Below are 17601 nucleotides of genomic sequence, written 5' to 3' on the forward strand. Positions count from 1 at the left end.
TATTAAAAATTAACTTCACAAAGGTTAAAAATGAGATGCCTTGACTCTGTCACTCTCTCTTTGGATGCTCTATGTAAGTAGGTTGTTTGCCATCTTCAATTCCAGTATCTTGAAGACATGAATCTTTCAATATTTAAGCCAATTTCATAACTACCAGCAGTTCTTTCACATGGGGCACCTTTTCAACTAAATTGTAGATAAAGCTTTTAAAAATAATAAAGCTCCAGACTATCAGCCACTTCATCTTTAGGTAATTTAACTTTGCACTAAGTTTTATGGGATAATTAAATTCTTAAAAGATTATCTATAGACTTAGATTTCACTTAGAATAAAATCCATACCCTTTATCACAACCTACAAAACTCCACATCATCCAGTCTCTCCTATCTACCAACATCATTGTCTGTCACTTGCTCTATGATCTAACCATAGATCTTTCTGAGACTTCAATACACCAACGTCCTTCTCTTTCTAGGGCTGTTTTACTTGCTTCTTTCAGTCTAGAATGTCCTTTCCCCTCCTCTTGGCGTGTCTGACTCCTTATCTTCACTCAGGTGTCAGTTTAATGGAAACTATTCAGGGGTGCCTGCATGGCTCAGATGGTTGGGGTCTGCCTTCGGCTCACATTGTGACCCTAAGGTTCAGAGATTGAGCCCCATGTCCATGTCAGGCTCCCTGCTCAGTGGGGAGTCTGCTTCTCCCTCACCCTATACCCTTCCCCCTGCTTTTGTGCGCTCTCTCTCTCTCAAATGAATGAATAAAAAAAAATCTTTAAAAGATAAATAAATGGAACCTATTCAGTGAAAACTTCCCTGAAAATCCTAATTAATATTGTCACTCAACCATCCCATATATCCTGCTTATTTTTCCATAGCACTCATCAAAATAAAAAAATTAATTTGCTTATTTGTTTATTTTCTGTTTCCCCAAATCCTCAAACCCTCTAGAACTGTGAAGTCCAATACAGTAACCAGTAGCCACATATGGCTATTTAAATTAATTAAAATTTTTAAAAATTGCAAATTCCATTCCTTAGTTGGTCTCAATAGCACAGATAGAGAACATATCTCACAGAAAGTTCTATTAGACAGTGTTAATCTAGAATACAATCTTTGAGAGCAAGAGAAAGCTCTGACCAGTGTCTGGAGTAGCAATAGATCAATAGTAGTTCTCAGTTAGTTAAATGGATGGATGGATGCAATGATAGGTGGTTTGAGGCATAGGTAGATGGATTGGTGGCTGTAATGGAACTTCCATTTACACATAATCACTGAGAAATATGATATTCCAGCTAATGTAATACTATGACTTCTACTCAATCTTCTATTCCTAATATGATTTCATTTCTTAAAAGATAAATTTTATTTATTTATTTATTTATTTATTTATTTATTTATTTATTTATTTATGAGACAGAGAGTATGAATGGAGGGAGGGGCAGAGGGAAACAGTGAAAGAATCTCAAGCAAACTCCGCACCCAACACAGGGCTCAATCTCATAACTCTGAAATCATGACCTGATTTAAAAAACAAGAGTCAGATGCTCAATCGAATGAGACACTCAGGTGCCCCATATTCCTAATACTATTTTAATAGAGTGAGATAAAGTACATTGACTCTAAAGTGTATTTAATATGATTTCATCTTTTTTGAAAGTACTCTTGAAAGGAGGGGATCCCTGGGTGGCTCAGCTGTCTAGCGTCTGCCTTCGGCTCAGGTAGTGATCCTGGAGTCCTGGGATTGAGTCCTACATCGGGCTGTCTGCATGGAGTCTGCTTCTCCCTCTGCCTATATCTCTGCCTCTCTCTGTGTGTGTCTCTCATGAATAAATAAATAAAATCTTAAAAAAAAAAGAAAAGAAAGAAATTTGCATGACTTGAACTAGAACCAAGGATCATAAAGATCCCTTAGAAATAAAGAAGCCTTAAGCTTTTTTTTTTTTTTTTAAGATTTTATTATTTATTTGTGAGAATACACAGGAGACAGAGAGAGAGAGGCAGAAGTATAGGCGGAGGGAGAAGCAGGCTCCATGCAGGGAGCCCTAGGCGGGACTCGATCCAGAGTCTCCAGGGTCACGCCCTGGGATGAAGGCAGGCGCTAAACCGCTGAGCCACCCGGGCTGTCCAGCCTTAAGCTTTATATCACAGCTATGGCAAAAGTAGAAAGAGCAGGAGTTTGTACTTTGGTAAATGCAATCTCAAATCCTAATTCTTATAGTTACTAGTTGAGTTTTTTGTGTGTTTTGCTGTTGTTGTTATTTTGGAGAATTTACCTAGTCTCTCTGAACCCTATTTCCCTCATGTAAAATGGAAGGAGTACCAACTTCACAGGGTTATTCTGAGATTAGATGCTCTCGGTGTATAGTAGGCTCCTACTATCTGGTAAATGCCATTATAAATTTTCTTGAATTAATGGCATGAAGGTAATTAGAACTTTGGAAATCCTAGTCTATCTTGTATCACTTCTTCTCTGGCATTGTTCTTTGACTCCGAAATTTTAGAACTGAAGCCCTGCCCATAAACATAGTCATTAACTCTTGGAGCCTTGTCATAAGCATAGTACTAAGGATAGAATATAGAAAGTGTTAGGACTGTGGATTAAGGTTGTGGGCATAGGGGAATATGCTAAATCCAGAACACCTACTTACCAGACAGCTCTTGAAATGGACTGTCTTGTGTTTTAAATGTTATTAAAATCCCTGAAGGTATGGAAGGTTTCTAAGGCTCAATAAGTACATAATTATATGCAGTATCCACTGCATCACTTAGAGAGTTCAAGTAGCTATTGTTAAGCTTAGGAACCATGCAAAATGGATCCTAAGAGATCAAATGGCAGGAGATTCTAGTTGTATGTGTTTCTCTGTTTATAAAAACAAAAGGGTAATTTTATAATGTCATCAAAGACCATGAAAATCCACCACCCTTATTACAGTTTCCCATAGGGAGGGGGCTTATAGAAGATCAACCTGAAGTTATCAGATTGTCCTCGTAAGCCTATGAAAAACAAAACGAAACAAAAAAGTAGATGGTACACACTTGGGAAGGACTATATTTTAAATCAGAATATGAGTATAAAATGAGAACTTTCACTACTAGTGTATTTAGCTGATTTTCTACACTTCCAAAAGGTAGCAAGGGGTGGGGGGCGTTTTTTTCTTTCTTTCTTTACAATTTCCATATTATCTTAGACCATGATCTTCTTTGAGGAAAAGAACAGGAGCGAATTCTGTTTTTAAACTCTAAAGTGATCATTCCTAACTACCTGGATTCTTGGGAATATTTGGAAGTTATTTAGTTTAGAACAAAAGTATAGGGATGCCTGGGTGGCTCAGTGATTGAGCGCCTGCCTTCAGCCCAGGGCGTGATCCTGGAGTCCCAGGATCAAGTCCCACATTGGGCCCCCTGCACAGAGCCTGCTTCTCCCTCTACCTATGTCTCTGCCTCTCTCTGTGTGTGTCTCTCATGAATAAATAAAATCTTTTCTTTAAAAAAAGAACAAAAGTACAGAGTGTTAAATATTTTCTTGAATGACAAGTGAGAATTCCTGTTCTTCCATGATGAGTACATCTTTTGGTTTTTGTTTGCTTGGTTTTTCTGAGAGTTAAGTCCAAAATAGAATGGTCTACATTGGAGGAATCAATTTTACTGTTAAGTCACACATGAAGGTTAAGAATATCTTTGTTGTAAACCTTGGTGTGATGTGGGTCCAAGAGCTGGGAGAGAGAACATATTCTTTTTAAAGATTTTATCCATTTATCTTAGAGAGAGACAGAAAGTGCACAAGCTGTGGGGGGAGCAGAGGGAGAGGGAGAAACACAGAACTGGTTCAATTCACACAGGTTCAATTCCATGACCCTGAGATCATGACCTTGAGATCACAACCTGAGCCAAAACCAAGAGTCGGAAGCTCAACAAACTAAGCCACCCAGGTGCCCGAAGAACATATTTTTGTACTAAGTGTGAGGAGGAAAGAGTTTACTAATGTTCTCCTGTTTCTGGAGTAAAATATTAAACGCTTCCTAGTCCACCACAGAGAAAAACACATAAGAAGAATAAACTGATTAAATAGCAATTTGGGGGAAGAACTCTGCCTTAAAAAAGAATATATTGAGAAAAAAAAAAAGAATATATTGAGGAATATTCTGGAAGAGTTTTTTGTTTTGTTATGTTTTGTGCGGTTACTTTTTTCTTTTTTGGTAAGATGCCTGCAGTAGAGTATATATAATATATTATAGACCTAGAGTTTCTGAGGATCTATAACACTGTATGTTAACTACGCTGGAATCAAAATAAAAGAAAAATAAAGACCCTAAGGGAGAATTCTTTCCTTTATGGCTTATAGACAATAAGAGAGGATTTTTTAAAAATCTCTTGGCACCATTTTACAGAAAAGCCTTGCAATGAGAATAGTAGAGCCATGGTCACACAACTTTTGAACTTTGTTTCTCAGAACAAGCTTCTTTGGGCCTACTTCAGCACAAATAATATTTTTTGTGTATGTTTATTTCATATGCATGCCCATTACTTGCTGGTATCATTTTACTTTCACTTACAAAATTAATCTCTCTCCCCACCCCTTCTTCCCTACCCTCCTCTTGTTTTGTAGAAATAGTCAACAATGATTACTCATGCTAAATGAGAACTTCCAAATGAAATAAAATGGAGAATTAGAAAGAGATACTACATGAAAATAAACAAGCAAGTAATGAACAAAACAAAACATAACAAGACGCTAGACTGGAAATCTCAGACATGTTTTTTGTAATCCTAGATTGATCTCTTCACAGTGCAAGGTCTTGTCTTCCTTTACTATAAAATGAGGACCTCTCAATATTGTGGCTTTAAGGCTTCTGCTCTACCTCTTGGGAATCTTTGGGATATTTCTCAGTCATGACCTCTAGACAAATCCATGTTAACAGTCTCATGTTATATGCATTTCCCTGATTATGAGTTATTTGCCTTTTCTTCTCCATTAGCCTTTGAGTAGATAGTTTCTTTGGACTTTCCTGGAACCTGTCTCTCTGCATGTGGGTGTTGATTTTACATATGGGTGCTAATTCTGGCATCTCTACCATCTGACTTCCTTCAAGTTTCCCTTTCTCTTTACTTCTCTTTTCCAATCCACTTTGAATGTTATTTCCCTGTATGTTTTCTAGGAATACTTTTCACCATTTTTAAAGCAAAAACATGTTGACCCTGAATAGGATCTCAATCATTTTTATGTCCTGGAACTTTCCCTCCACCCCAGCAAGGGTCAGGTTACCAAAAAGCATTGACCATAGTGCAAAGAGCACATCAAAAATGCCATTCCTCCTGTAATTTCCAATCCTATTTGGATTACAATGCATGGAACATGATATGGCAGCGGCTTTCTTAGTGATTTTACTCCAGGACTAAAGTTTACAAAGTTAACCACTGGTAAAAAAAACAAACAAAACAAAAAACAAACAAACAAAAAGAACCAAGTAAATGCAAATCCCCAATGGCTGAAATATGTTAATCACCATGCTAAATGAGGTGGGTAGACCCTTTGAAAAAATTCTTGGATGGCTAATATATCTTCATAATTTAAAAATCAACAAATGTTAAGACATACATGGTAAAAGCATTTGCTTCTACTGCTGTCTCCCTTTGGCAGTTCCTACAATCTTCCAAACAGTACAGTTTTATTAGTTTCTTTGTATAATTATTTGTATAAATAATGTTTTATGCAAGACAAATATACATCTCCATTTTCTCTCCCAGAATAAAAGGTAGCATATTATATGCACTGTTTGGCACATTGCACTTTTTTTCTTCATATATCTTAGAACTCTATCTATATTGATAAACAGAGAGACTGCTCAATTTATTTATTCAATTGCATAGATAGACCATGGTTAAACTCAAACAATCCCCTAGTGGTAGATATTTGGGTTGACACAGTCTTTTGCTATGAAAAACAATGCTGTAGTACATAACCTTGAACATATGTGACTTTGCATGTGTGCACGTTTATCAGTAAGTAGGAAAAACCCCTAGAAGCAGGATTGCTAAATCAAAGGACATACGCTTTTGTTACTTTGAAAGATAATGCCAAAGTTCCTTCCAGAGATGCTACATCAATTTACACTATCAGCAAAGTATGAAATGGCCTGTTTCCCCACAGCCTTGAAAACAAAATGTTAGTAAATTTCTGCATTTTGGAAAATCTGGAATTTTGATTACACACTCTGGTAAAATTGTGGTATCTTGGTGTGGTTTTACTTTGCTTTTCTTTTATATTGAGTGAGGCTGTGCATTTTTTCATGTTTAAGGGCTATTCCTTTTCCATAAAATGCTGTTCCAATCCTTTGCTTATTTTCCTGTTGGGGTTTTAATCACTTATAGGAATCTTTTTTCATATTAAGGCAATTAGCTATTTGGATGCCATGCAATCATTTTCCTGTTTTGTTATTTTTCTCTGAATTTGCTTATTGTTTTGTTTCCATTCAGAAGTTTAAAATTTATTCAATGGCCTTACCATTGTCCAGCTTTATTTATTGAATAATATATCTTTTCTCCCACCCATCTGAGATTCCACCTTTGGCCAATGCTAAGTTCCTTATATATACAGCTTTCTGTTTCACTGGTGTATACACTCACTTTGGATTTAACTAGAGAGAGCTTTCTTGTTTTTTTTTTTTTTTTTTCCAACCATCCATGCTCTAGCATTCAAAAGTACTCTTCCATTCCCAAGTCTTCAACAATGGAGCATCCCAGTTACATTTATGCCTTTGCACAGGCTGTTCACTCTGCATGGAATGTCCACCTTGCTCTTTTCTGTCTAGCAAACCTTGTTTGTCTGCTAAGACCCAGATAAATTATCACAGTTCCAAAGAAATGAGGAGCAGAAAATGCTTCTGTAATTATCAGGTTGGGGAGAGGATATTATGTACATATGTAAACAAGAAATGATGAGAGTAGTTGCCTCTGGGAAGAGAAACTGTGACATTATATGAAAAGGAGATAGACTTTTCACTGAGTTTCCTCTGTACTGTTTGAATTTTTATCACATGAATGTATTAGGTTTTTGAATATATAGTATTTTTTCAAGAACAATTTCATGTTCTAGGAATGGCATGTAGACAGTTTATCTTTGCTGTCCAATAAAATGAACAGTGTAAAAATGTAATAAATAAAAGACCATGAGAGAATTTTTTGTATCAATAACATAATCTCCACTGTGAAGCACCCCTCACCATTACTCTATTCTCTACAGCAATTAAAGGCTCTGTCAGCTATGTTCCCAAAACACATCATACAAACTTCCAAATGGAAGCATATTGTGCATTTTGGTGCTATCATTTGCCTGTCACTCCATTGAACTGTTGGCTTGCTGTTCATCTTTGGAGCTCAGACTCTGAACACCAACTGCTGCCTCTTACTAAGTGTACAATGTTTGAAGAAGGAAGGGAGGGAGGCAGGAAGATATCCAGGGATGTTACATTAGAGGTACCTGGAAAGAGAGGAATGAGGAAGGAAATAGGCGTATAAGTAAATAAAGCAAGTAAGTGGCTTTACATGGATCAAAGATGAAAGTGTGCCATGAACCAGAGTGTAACCACTCAAGTTCTCCCTTCTCTCATACTCCACTCCCAATATTTCTAGTCTGCATTTGGCAGCTAGAGTAATCTTGTTTAAAAGTATGTCAGATCATGTCTTTCCTCTGGATAAACTCTTAGCCACTGCCCCCGGCCAATGGAATCCGATTTTTACAGCATATACATCAATGTTACAATGGTCCGTGTGGCCCCACATAATGGTTCCTCATCACTTCTCTGACCTCCTCTCTTATTATTCTTCCCCTAAAGACTTTTTCCCCCTTCCATGTTGTCTTCCTGGCTATTGTTCCAACACTCTATATACACTCCAACACTCTAGAGCCTTTGCATTTGTCTCTTCTGCCTGGAATATTCTTTCCATTGCTAACTCTATGATTCCCTCACCTCATTCAAGTCATAGACAGTACTTTTCCTGTAAGCTGCCCTTGAACCCTGATCTGGCATCCTCTATCTACTTTCCTTGCTTTATTTTTCTTCATGGTACATAATAGCTTTTAATATACTTCATAGAGTGCCAAATTACTTTGTCTATTCCTACCAGAATAAAAGTTCATGAAGGAAGGGGGCACCTGGCACAAATTAAGTATACAGTAAATACTCACTGAATTAAAGAACAAAAGCATCTTAAGATCTATCAAGCAAAAACGACCTTGCAAGAAGCAGCAGTAGACTTACCATATGTTTTACAAACTGCTGCTCACCCCTGCATCTACCACCAAACAATGTGTCCTGAGATCTAATGGGTTTGGGCTGTGATCCTCTTTTCTTCTCACGTTCTTACTTAATAGTCTTCTCTACTGCCCTGAATTCAATTTCCACCCATATTATCAAGTCTATTTTCAAATGATATCTAAGTGGAACTCTAGCTCAGAGCTGTCTCCTAAATTCCAGATACCTTTGGACCTTTCTGCTCTGATGACTCACAGGCCCCTTAAATTCAACATGTCTCTACTGAATTCATCCTTGGCTCCTCTAAACCTGCTGCTCTAGCTTCCTTTCTTAGAGAACAACATGACATTCTTGCCAGTTGCCCCAGTCATCAATCAATCTGCATGTCATCTTGACTTCTTTCTCACCCAGACTCATTCACTCAACTGCAAAGGGCTACCAATGCTAATTTCTCCATATTTTTTTGAACAATTCACTTTCGCAGGGACCTATTTCCATTGTCCCCTTGTAGGTCATTACTACTTTCCATTTGAATATTGCAACTTGGCCTCACTTTTCCCCCTAGTTATTCAAATCTAATAAAAGTAGTTAACTATATTGGGCACGGTCTAAGCACTTTACACCCATTTAAACCCTACAGAATCCTATACAATAGGTTCTATTATTATCCCCATTTTATAAGTAAAGAAACAAAACCAAAGGCAAGTGTCTGTGTAACATCTCAAGGTCCTGTCCCTACAAAGCAGTGGATCTGAAATTTAAATCCAAGTAGTCTGGCTCGAGAGCCCATGTTCTTTACTATTATCTACTTAGGTTCTTTAGATTTAATTACCCTTGCTTAAACATTTTAGTGGTTCCCACAGTGCCTGGCTGGTTCAGTCTTAGAGCATGTGACACTTGATCTTGGGGCAATGAGTTCAAGCCCCATATTGGGTGTAGAGATTACTTACTAAAATCTTTTAAAAAAATTTTTAATGGTTCCCCATTACCTTTAGGATGAATGCTCAAATTCCTTATTATTCCCACCAAAATCTGAATCTTGTTCATCTCTCCATCTCCTTACTATTCCCACCAAAATCTGAATCTTGTTCATCTCTCCATCTCTATCTTTTACTTGAGCAGCCACCTTCACCCCCCTCCTACTCATACTTCCCTCACCATACCCTTTGCTCTATCAGTAATGAACTTCTTGCAGTCAGTTCCTTGAATGGTTTTGTGTGCTTGCATGTGTTATTTTCTGTGCCTGAGATGCTTTCATTCTACCCTATGCTCACTGGCCTGACTTCTCCCCATCCACCCTGCATGTCTTGCCATAGGCCTTTCTCGAGGAAGCTTCCCTAATCACTCTCTCTTGTACTCCCACATCTAGTTCTTGGGACCCTCCATTTTGTTTCTATGCCTCAAGATTGTGCTCTAGGACTCCTTCTTTTTTTTCACTATACATGGTCCCACCATGAATTGGTCCAGCTTTGTGTCAGTGGCTCCTAATCTGTATCTGACCTCTCTCTTCGATGTCCGAATGCTAATCTGACATCTCTTCCTGGAGATCAAAAAAGCCCTACTCAAGCTTAATACATCCCAAACAGAATCCTCTCCCCATCACCATCTATTCACCTGCCCACATCTAGAAGTTATTTTTACTGCTTTGGCGTCTTAACACTCTAATCTAACCCTGCAGCAAGCCTGGTTAACTGTTTCTAAAAGATATCCCAAATCTATGGACTTCCCTCATTCTCTCTTGCCTAGAATATGTCAACAGCCTTATAACTAGACTCCATGCTTCACACTTGCCACATGGCAGCAAAGTAAATGTTTAAAATGTAAATCAGATCATGTACCCTCCTTCTCAAAACATGGCTTCCCAAAATGGCTTTCCATCGCACTTTAAATAAAACTCTACTTGTTATATGGCTTGGTCACTATCCTGACTTCATCTTCTACAATCGTCTCCCTGCTACTATCTTCTAGTCATACTGCTCTTGTTTCTGTTCCTTGTATATGCATCTTATATCTGCTATGTTTGGATTCTTCTGCAAGAAATAGAAAATACAAAATAAAGATGATTTACCCATATTGGCTATTACGCTCTCAAATAAGAGATTCAAGAGTAGTCCAGGGTTAGTACGGTAGTTCCATCATCATCAGGGTCCCAGGTTTCCTCTATCTTAGAGCTCTATTATTCTCTACACATGGCTTAAACTACATGGTCCAAGATGTTAGTTCGAGCTCCAGCCATCACATTAACAATCCAGCCAGCAGGAAGGTTAAAAGGCATATTTCTGCCTTTACAGGATATATGTGTTGCTATCCCATTGACCCAAATTCTGTGATATGGCCACAATACACTTCAAAAAAACCCAGTATCAATAGTTACTTTTCATTGCTAAGTAGTATTTCATAGTACAGACATACCACAGAGTGTTTATTCATTCGCTGTAGGATACTTGATTTTCTTCTAGATTCAGCTATAAATAAAACTACTATGAATATTCATATGAAGGTTTTAGTATAAACAAATTTTCATTTCTCTGGGATAAATTCCCAAGACTGTAGTTGTCAACTCCTATGATAAGCACTTGTTTAGGTTTTTAAGAAATTGTTATACTTTTTCTAGAGTAGCTGTACCATTTTACATTCCCATTGCAAACGTGTGACTGAATCAGTTTCTTCACATCCTCACCAGCTTTTATGGTTATCATTATTTTTTATTTTAGCCATTCTTATAGACACAGAGTAATATCTCCCTGTAGTTTTAATTTGCGTTTCTCAAATGGCTGATTGTGTTGAACATTTTCCATGTGCTTATTTTCTATCTATATATCTTTTCTGGTGAAATTCATGTCACTTCATGTCTTACAGTCATTTTTTAATTGTCTTTGTTCATTTATCCTTGTTGAGTTTTGAGATTTCCTGATATACTTTAGATACAAGCACTTGTCAGTTATATGGTTTGCAAATGGTTTCTCTCAGTCTGCAGCTTATCTTTTCATCCACATCACAGGGACTTCCACAGAGCAAAAGTTTTAAATCCTGATAAGGTCCAATTTGTTATTTTTTTCTTTTTTGGATCATGCTTTTGGTGTCAAGTCTAAGAACCTCTTTCTCAGTCCCAGGTCCCAGAGATATTTTTTCCTATGAGGTTGTCATGGTTTCCTATAAGTTTTATAGCTTTGTATTTTATATTTAAGTCTATGTAAAGATGTTTTGAGTCAACTTTTGTAAAAGTTGTGAGAATTAGATCAAGATTCTTTTTTTTCTGTTTTTGGATGTCTAATTGCTTCAGCAAGAAAATATTTGAAAATAAATCATTAAACAGATCATTGTCCATGCATAAAAAAGAAAGTGATGATTAATAAGAAAAAAAATGGGTTCACTAAAACTCAGGCCAAATTAGCTTTTCTCTCTCTCTCTTTTTTTTTTTAAACAATAAGATTTCTATGGGCAGCAATTTGGAAAATGCTGGCAAAGTAAAATAAACTTAACATATATAGACCTAGATGGAAATATAGTGTTCAGTGAGAGAGAGAGAGAGAGAGAGAGAGAGAGAGACATCATTGCCCCACTATATTTGATACTTGTCAGAGCATTTCTGGAGTAGAGCTCTGCCTGTCAGTAATATGTTTTAAGAGCACATCAAGGTGTGTGTGGGAAGAAAGGCCAAATGGTGACAGGTCTGCAGCCATGACTTTTGAGGATTTGCTGAAGAACATGTACTGCTCATTTCACTTTCAATGGATAGTGAGATAGTGGGTAATGAACCTAGGAAACAGTAAGCATAAAGAAGACATGAAGTAAATTTGAAATGTTCGGCAGGCCATCTCACTAAAGGAGTGGTGGGTTATGCACAGCTTTGAGGAGGACAAGCCAGGACAAGAGGGTGGAAGTTAGAGGAAGCTTGATTACAGTTCAATGTGAGGAAAGTCTTTCTAATAATTTATGCTAATCAATCACAAGTTACAATCTATCTCAAAATATACACATGGAATAATCTACTTCAAAACATAGTGAATTCCCTATAGATAAAATGGCATGAGCTATAATGAGATGTTGACCCACATGACCTCACAAGTCTCTAGCCAGGATGAGAAACTTTGAATTTGGTGGAGGAAGATTTTCTTACAGGCTGGAGAAGTCAGGCAAGATTTCAGAGTGGAGAGTGCCTTTTAGGTTTGTTTGGTTTTTAAAAAAGATTTATTTATTCATTTGAGAGAGAGAAAGTGTGTGTGTGTGTGTGTGTGCACATGCGCATGTGTGTACGCTTTTGCAGGCAAGCAGAACAAAGGGCAGATGGAGAGAGAGAATTCTTAAGCAGACTCTGAGCAAGGAGCCAGACATGACTCAATCTGAGGACCCTGAGATCATGACCTGAGCTGAAATCAAGAGTTGCATGCTTAATCAACTGAGCCACTCAGGCTCCCCATCTTTTAGGTTTCTTAAATGGTTAGTGACTCTGTGTTTTAAAGACATGAAGGTAGGGATCGTGGTCAAGAAAGAGATAGCAAGTTGTTCTTTCTGATTGAAGCAGAGACTTTTTCTGTGGGGAGTATCATCTAAAGTCTCCTAGCTCTGAACCAACAGTTAGGTCACATCTAGACTGTGATTGTCTGAAGGAATGTTCTTCTAGACATAGACTCAACCAAATGGTTGTAATAAGGACATACATAGTAGACTGAGATCCCAGCTTGAGTTTTAGTGTATGAAGTCAACATTCATACATTCTTCTAACTACACTTTAAATGGAAAAATAAAATGTTAGAAGTAAAGGGGCCTTAGATACAATCACTTCTAATATACCCATTTTATAAATGAGAAAAAAGAAAAAAGAAAAAAATCAGACTTAAAGAAGTTCACATTTTTCACTCAAGAAACATTTTTCATATGTAATTAGTGATAGATAGCCTAGCCTCCTTATTCCAAAGAATTGATATTTATTAGGTACTTTCTATATGCAGAGCACTTCATATGGATTATATATTTAACAATCATAATAATTCTATAATTTGGGTATTATTATTAATGCAATTTTGCAAATGAGGAAACTAAGACTCAAAGAAAAAAAATTACTAGCTCTAAATTACACAGCTAGAGAGCAGAGGGGCCAGGATTTAAAGCTAAACTACCAGAATGGCTAGAATAAAAAAGACCAGATATAACAAGTGTTGATGAGGATATGGACCAAAGGGAACCCCGTGTTCTACTGGTAGGAATGTAAATTGGTGCAGCCACTGTGGGAAACAGTATGGAAGTGGGACACCTGGGTGGCTCAGTGGTTGAGCGTCTGCCTTTAGCTTAGGTCATGATCCTAGGGTCCTAGGATCTAGTCCCACATCAGATTCCCCACAGGGAGCCTGCTTCTCCCTCTGCCTGTGTCTCTGCCTCTCTTTGTGTGTCTCTCATGAATAAATAAATAAAATCTTTAAAAAAAAAAACAGTATGGAAGTTCCTCAAAAAATTAAAAATGGAAATACCATATGATCCAGTAATTCTATTAGTGGGTATTTACCCAAAGAAAATGCAAATACTAATTCGAAAAGATATATACACCCCTGTGTTTACTGCATCATTATTTATAATAGCCACAGTATGGACGTAATCAAGTGTCCACTGATAGATGAATAGATAAAGAAGATGTGGTATATACACAATGGAATATTACTTAGTCATAAAAAAGAATGAAGTCTTGCCATTTATGACAACACGGATAGATCTGGAGGGTATAATGCTAAGTGAAGTAAGTCAAACAGAGAAGGATGGATACTATATGAATTCACTTATATGTGGAATTTTAAAAACAGAACAAACAAAAAGCAGAAACAGACCCATAAATACAGAGAATAAATTAGTAACTGCCAGAAGGGAGGGCTGTGGGGGATGAACAAAACAGGTGAAGGAGAGTAGGAATTAGAGGCTTGCAACAATGGAATGAATAAGTCATAGGCGTAAAACGTATAGAGAATATAGTCAATGGTATTAGAATAGTGTTGTACAGTGACAGATGGTAGCAGAGCATAAGGAAGAGAGTTGTCAAATCACTATGTTATCTGAAACTAATGTAATATTATGTGCCAACTCTATTTCAATAAACATAATAAATTAATAAAGCTATCAATTTCTAAGATTACATTTTTTAACATTTCTGTTTTATTACTAATTTTTAGTTACAAAGGTAATTTGAGTCCAACATTACAGAGATGTATAAAGAAAAAGTTAATAATTTGCCTCTCTCCTCTCCCCAACCACTTTCCTTGGGGTAAACAGTGTTTCCAGTTTGGTACATAAGATCTCAGAATCTTCTCTAAACACTTGGCCTTTGTGTTACATGGCCTCCTTAATTTAGCCTTATTTCTAGCACAGAAAACTACCTCCAAATAAAAAAAAATGGGAAGGGAAGTTTTAGAAATGACACAGTAAATAAGTATCAACTGCTCTTAGTAAATCGATATTTAACAAAGTATATTAAACTCACCAGAATAAGAGGCTTCACGTGGGGCTAAACATTTTCTGGTAAGATTTACTCTGATGAATGTGTGTAATTAAACTGAAATGGGAAGGTCTAACTGTGTATGTGACTGTGCTATGGACAATCATTACTTTGTCCCAATAGCAAACAATTATTCCTTGTATGAGAGCCAGATTTGGATGCTAAATTTCACTCTGGAAAATAAGTGATCATAGATAATTGTAGGAAACTCTGAAAATAAGTCTTTTCTAGTGGGGATTCAAGGGGGCCTTATCTAATGTGGTAAGATCACAGTGTAGAGCTCTCTTTCATCCTATCAAGAAGCAAGGTACACCTTTTACTTTTCAGGGAAAAACAAATTTCCATTTTCCATGGGACAACTGTATTGAAATACCTGTTTCTGAAGAAGTGACAGATTAAAAGGGACAGAATTAGTTAATTCTGTATAATCTGATGTTTAGGAAATAGTGCACAATATAATCTCACAAATAAAAACACGTATTTACCCAGTCTTTCCTATTTTGATTCGTCACCTTCTGTTGCTTTTAAAATCTGGGGGGAGAAACTGTCACAAAACTATTCTGACTATATAGCACGAGTCCTCCAAAATGTGCTTTTCCCCAATCTTTTCTTATGAAACTTTCTGTGGAATAATGTCTCCCTTCATGGTTTCAAACAGCTTAACAGCAGATCAAAATACAAGCTTAACATCAGCATATTGAGATGTATCCAAAATAGGAACATTTTTCTTGTATCTAAAAATAAACTGCGACTATTTCAATTTGTGGAACAAATAAAATGGATCAGGAAGGGAGAGCCTGTAGCACTACCTACAGCTTGACTGACTATTCATTTCCTTCCTCATAAATTTAACAATGCAAATTTAGTGATGGCTTTGCCCAACGGTTGCCAATTTGGGCACCAACTTTCTCGAAGAAATAGCCTGATTAGGAAATAATTGTACTTCTTCCCCGCTACTGTTACCACACCTGCACTTTTCATTTCCTATAAGGTACGGTGGCAAAACTGCATCTTTCAACTCTGCCTCTTTTATCTGATGTAGTGGATGACAGGTAATCTAGCTGAAAGTTCCGACAATTGCACCACCAGAAAAACACTGGCTGATGAAATCTGAGCAGTTATCACACTAACCATCACCTGTCAAGCCTCTTGCTTCAATTTAAGGGCGCATCAATTTTCTGAAGAGGAAATCAAGGACAAAGAATAAAAGCGCTTCAGATAAACACTGACAAAGGCCCTTTCTGCCTTTTTTTTTTTTAATTTATGATGGGATGTACTATCATAGGTTGCTCCGTGAGGTTTTATCAACTGTCCTGATACATCCCAGATAGCTCAGAATTCTTTGGCCATTGATGAAGTGCTATACTTGCACTTACTGAAAGGGCAGAAGATTTCCAACTGAAAATTACTTTCACTAAATACCACAAAGATATTGAAGGCAGAGAGAGTGGGGAGATGGAACAAATGACAGCTGCATATAACAATGAACCTCTCAGTTCTCGAGGCTGGCAGACAAGACTGATTAGAGCAAGAACATGAAATAATGTTTTCTTAAAGCCAGGGAGCATATTGTGTAAAGTGTCAGGCACAAAGAATTCATATGTCCTTTGTGGCAAGTTGGGAGCTCAGCGCTGGCTGCCAACTGTACTTACGGTGTGTCCTGTCACAGCTTCCAGACCCAGATTGTTTTCTAGATTTCCTACAGTGTGTCTGGTTACCTCCTTCAAGAGACACAGGCAAATTATGGTATTCGGTGAGAGGCAAGATGAAGGCTAGGGAAGTAAAGTAAAGGACAGTGAAGTCGATTCTGGGAGGCACTTGGAACCTGGCCCATATTAAAACAGATCAGCTCTTCTTTGGGGATTGAAAGCCATAGGGCTGAGGTGCTGGGCCTTCACTGTAATTCTTTTGGCATATCCGTGGAGAGCATTTTCAAGAGGGGAAACAACATATTAGAGCAAAGACGAGCTCTTGATTGGTGTCGGGGTCTAAGAATGGATGTGAGGCTAACTGTGATGTCTCCCCCCCTCCTGATGGATTTGGTAACTCTTCTGCCCAATGGAAAGTATACTTGGTGTATCCTGGAGGCTGCTGGAGTTTTCAAAGGAAGTGCCAGTTACTCACTGTTTTGATTCCTTCAAGTTGTGAACCCTTTGGGAGATAGACAAGGCAGCCAGAGATGAAGACAGCAGCTTTATTCGCAATCAAGGGAGACTAGAGAACGTAGGTGGAACACACCTGTCCCCAAGGGCTTAACCAGCAGCACAGAGGAGACCGGGCACAGCCTGCCCTCGGGCAAGTTCTGAGCGAAATCACCAAAGGCAGTGGGGGCCACCTGTGTGCACCTCTTTCCAATTCTCCCCGACATGTCAGCAGCCTCTCCTTGAAGGTGGGGTGAAAATGAGGACAAGGCAGAGAAACGAGGACAACACATTCTGGCAGGATAGAAATCTGAATTTTGTGAACTAAAGCCCTATACTCCGCAGTGTTTTTACCTGTTTACTGATTTGCTGGTGGGCCCACTTGGGTAGGAATGAAAGGAGAGTACGAAGCAGCCTCTTTTGCCTTGGAGGGCAAGGCACATTCTCCAATCCAGTGCCATCAGGAGTAAAGCTGATTCTCAGCTGACGCCCACGTTTCTGCTCTCACATCTCAGAGGAGAAAGCAATGTCATTAATATGCTCAACAGCTCAGACTTCTCCAGATCTCAACTGGACAGTTTCCCAGAGGCCTATGAGAGCAAGTCTCTAGAGTAAGGGTTGAAACTATTAATGAGAAATTTTTATTTTGGAACAGTGACGCTTCAGGTCCGGTTCAGCTCTCAGTTCCCTCGGGACAAAACAATTAAAAGGGATATATTCTAAGCTCT

At 37.9% G+C, this 17601-nt stretch overlaps 1 long non-coding RNA gene across 1 annotated transcript in view; it reads right to left on the reverse strand.

Annotated features, from left to right (window-relative positions):
* The window catches only part of LOC144288313 (uncharacterized), a 28373-nt gene extending 11252 nt beyond the window's left edge, over positions 1 to 17121 (reverse strand). The window contains exons 1-2 of the long non-coding RNA XR_013356272.1: positions 16857 to 17121; positions 16385 to 16504 (exon numbers count right to left, since the gene is read on the reverse strand). This is a non-coding gene — a long non-coding RNA (uncharacterized LOC144288313). The remainder of the gene's footprint in view (positions 1 to 16384; positions 16505 to 16856) is intronic.
* Positions 17122 to 17601: the final 480 nt, after the last annotated feature.

Source organism: Canis aureus, chromosome 18 (genome assembly GCF_053574225.1).
Source record: "Canis aureus isolate CA01 chromosome 18, VMU_Caureus_v.1.0, whole genome shotgun sequence".
Lineage (NCBI taxonomy): Eukaryota > Metazoa > Chordata > Mammalia > Carnivora > Canidae > Canis > Canis aureus.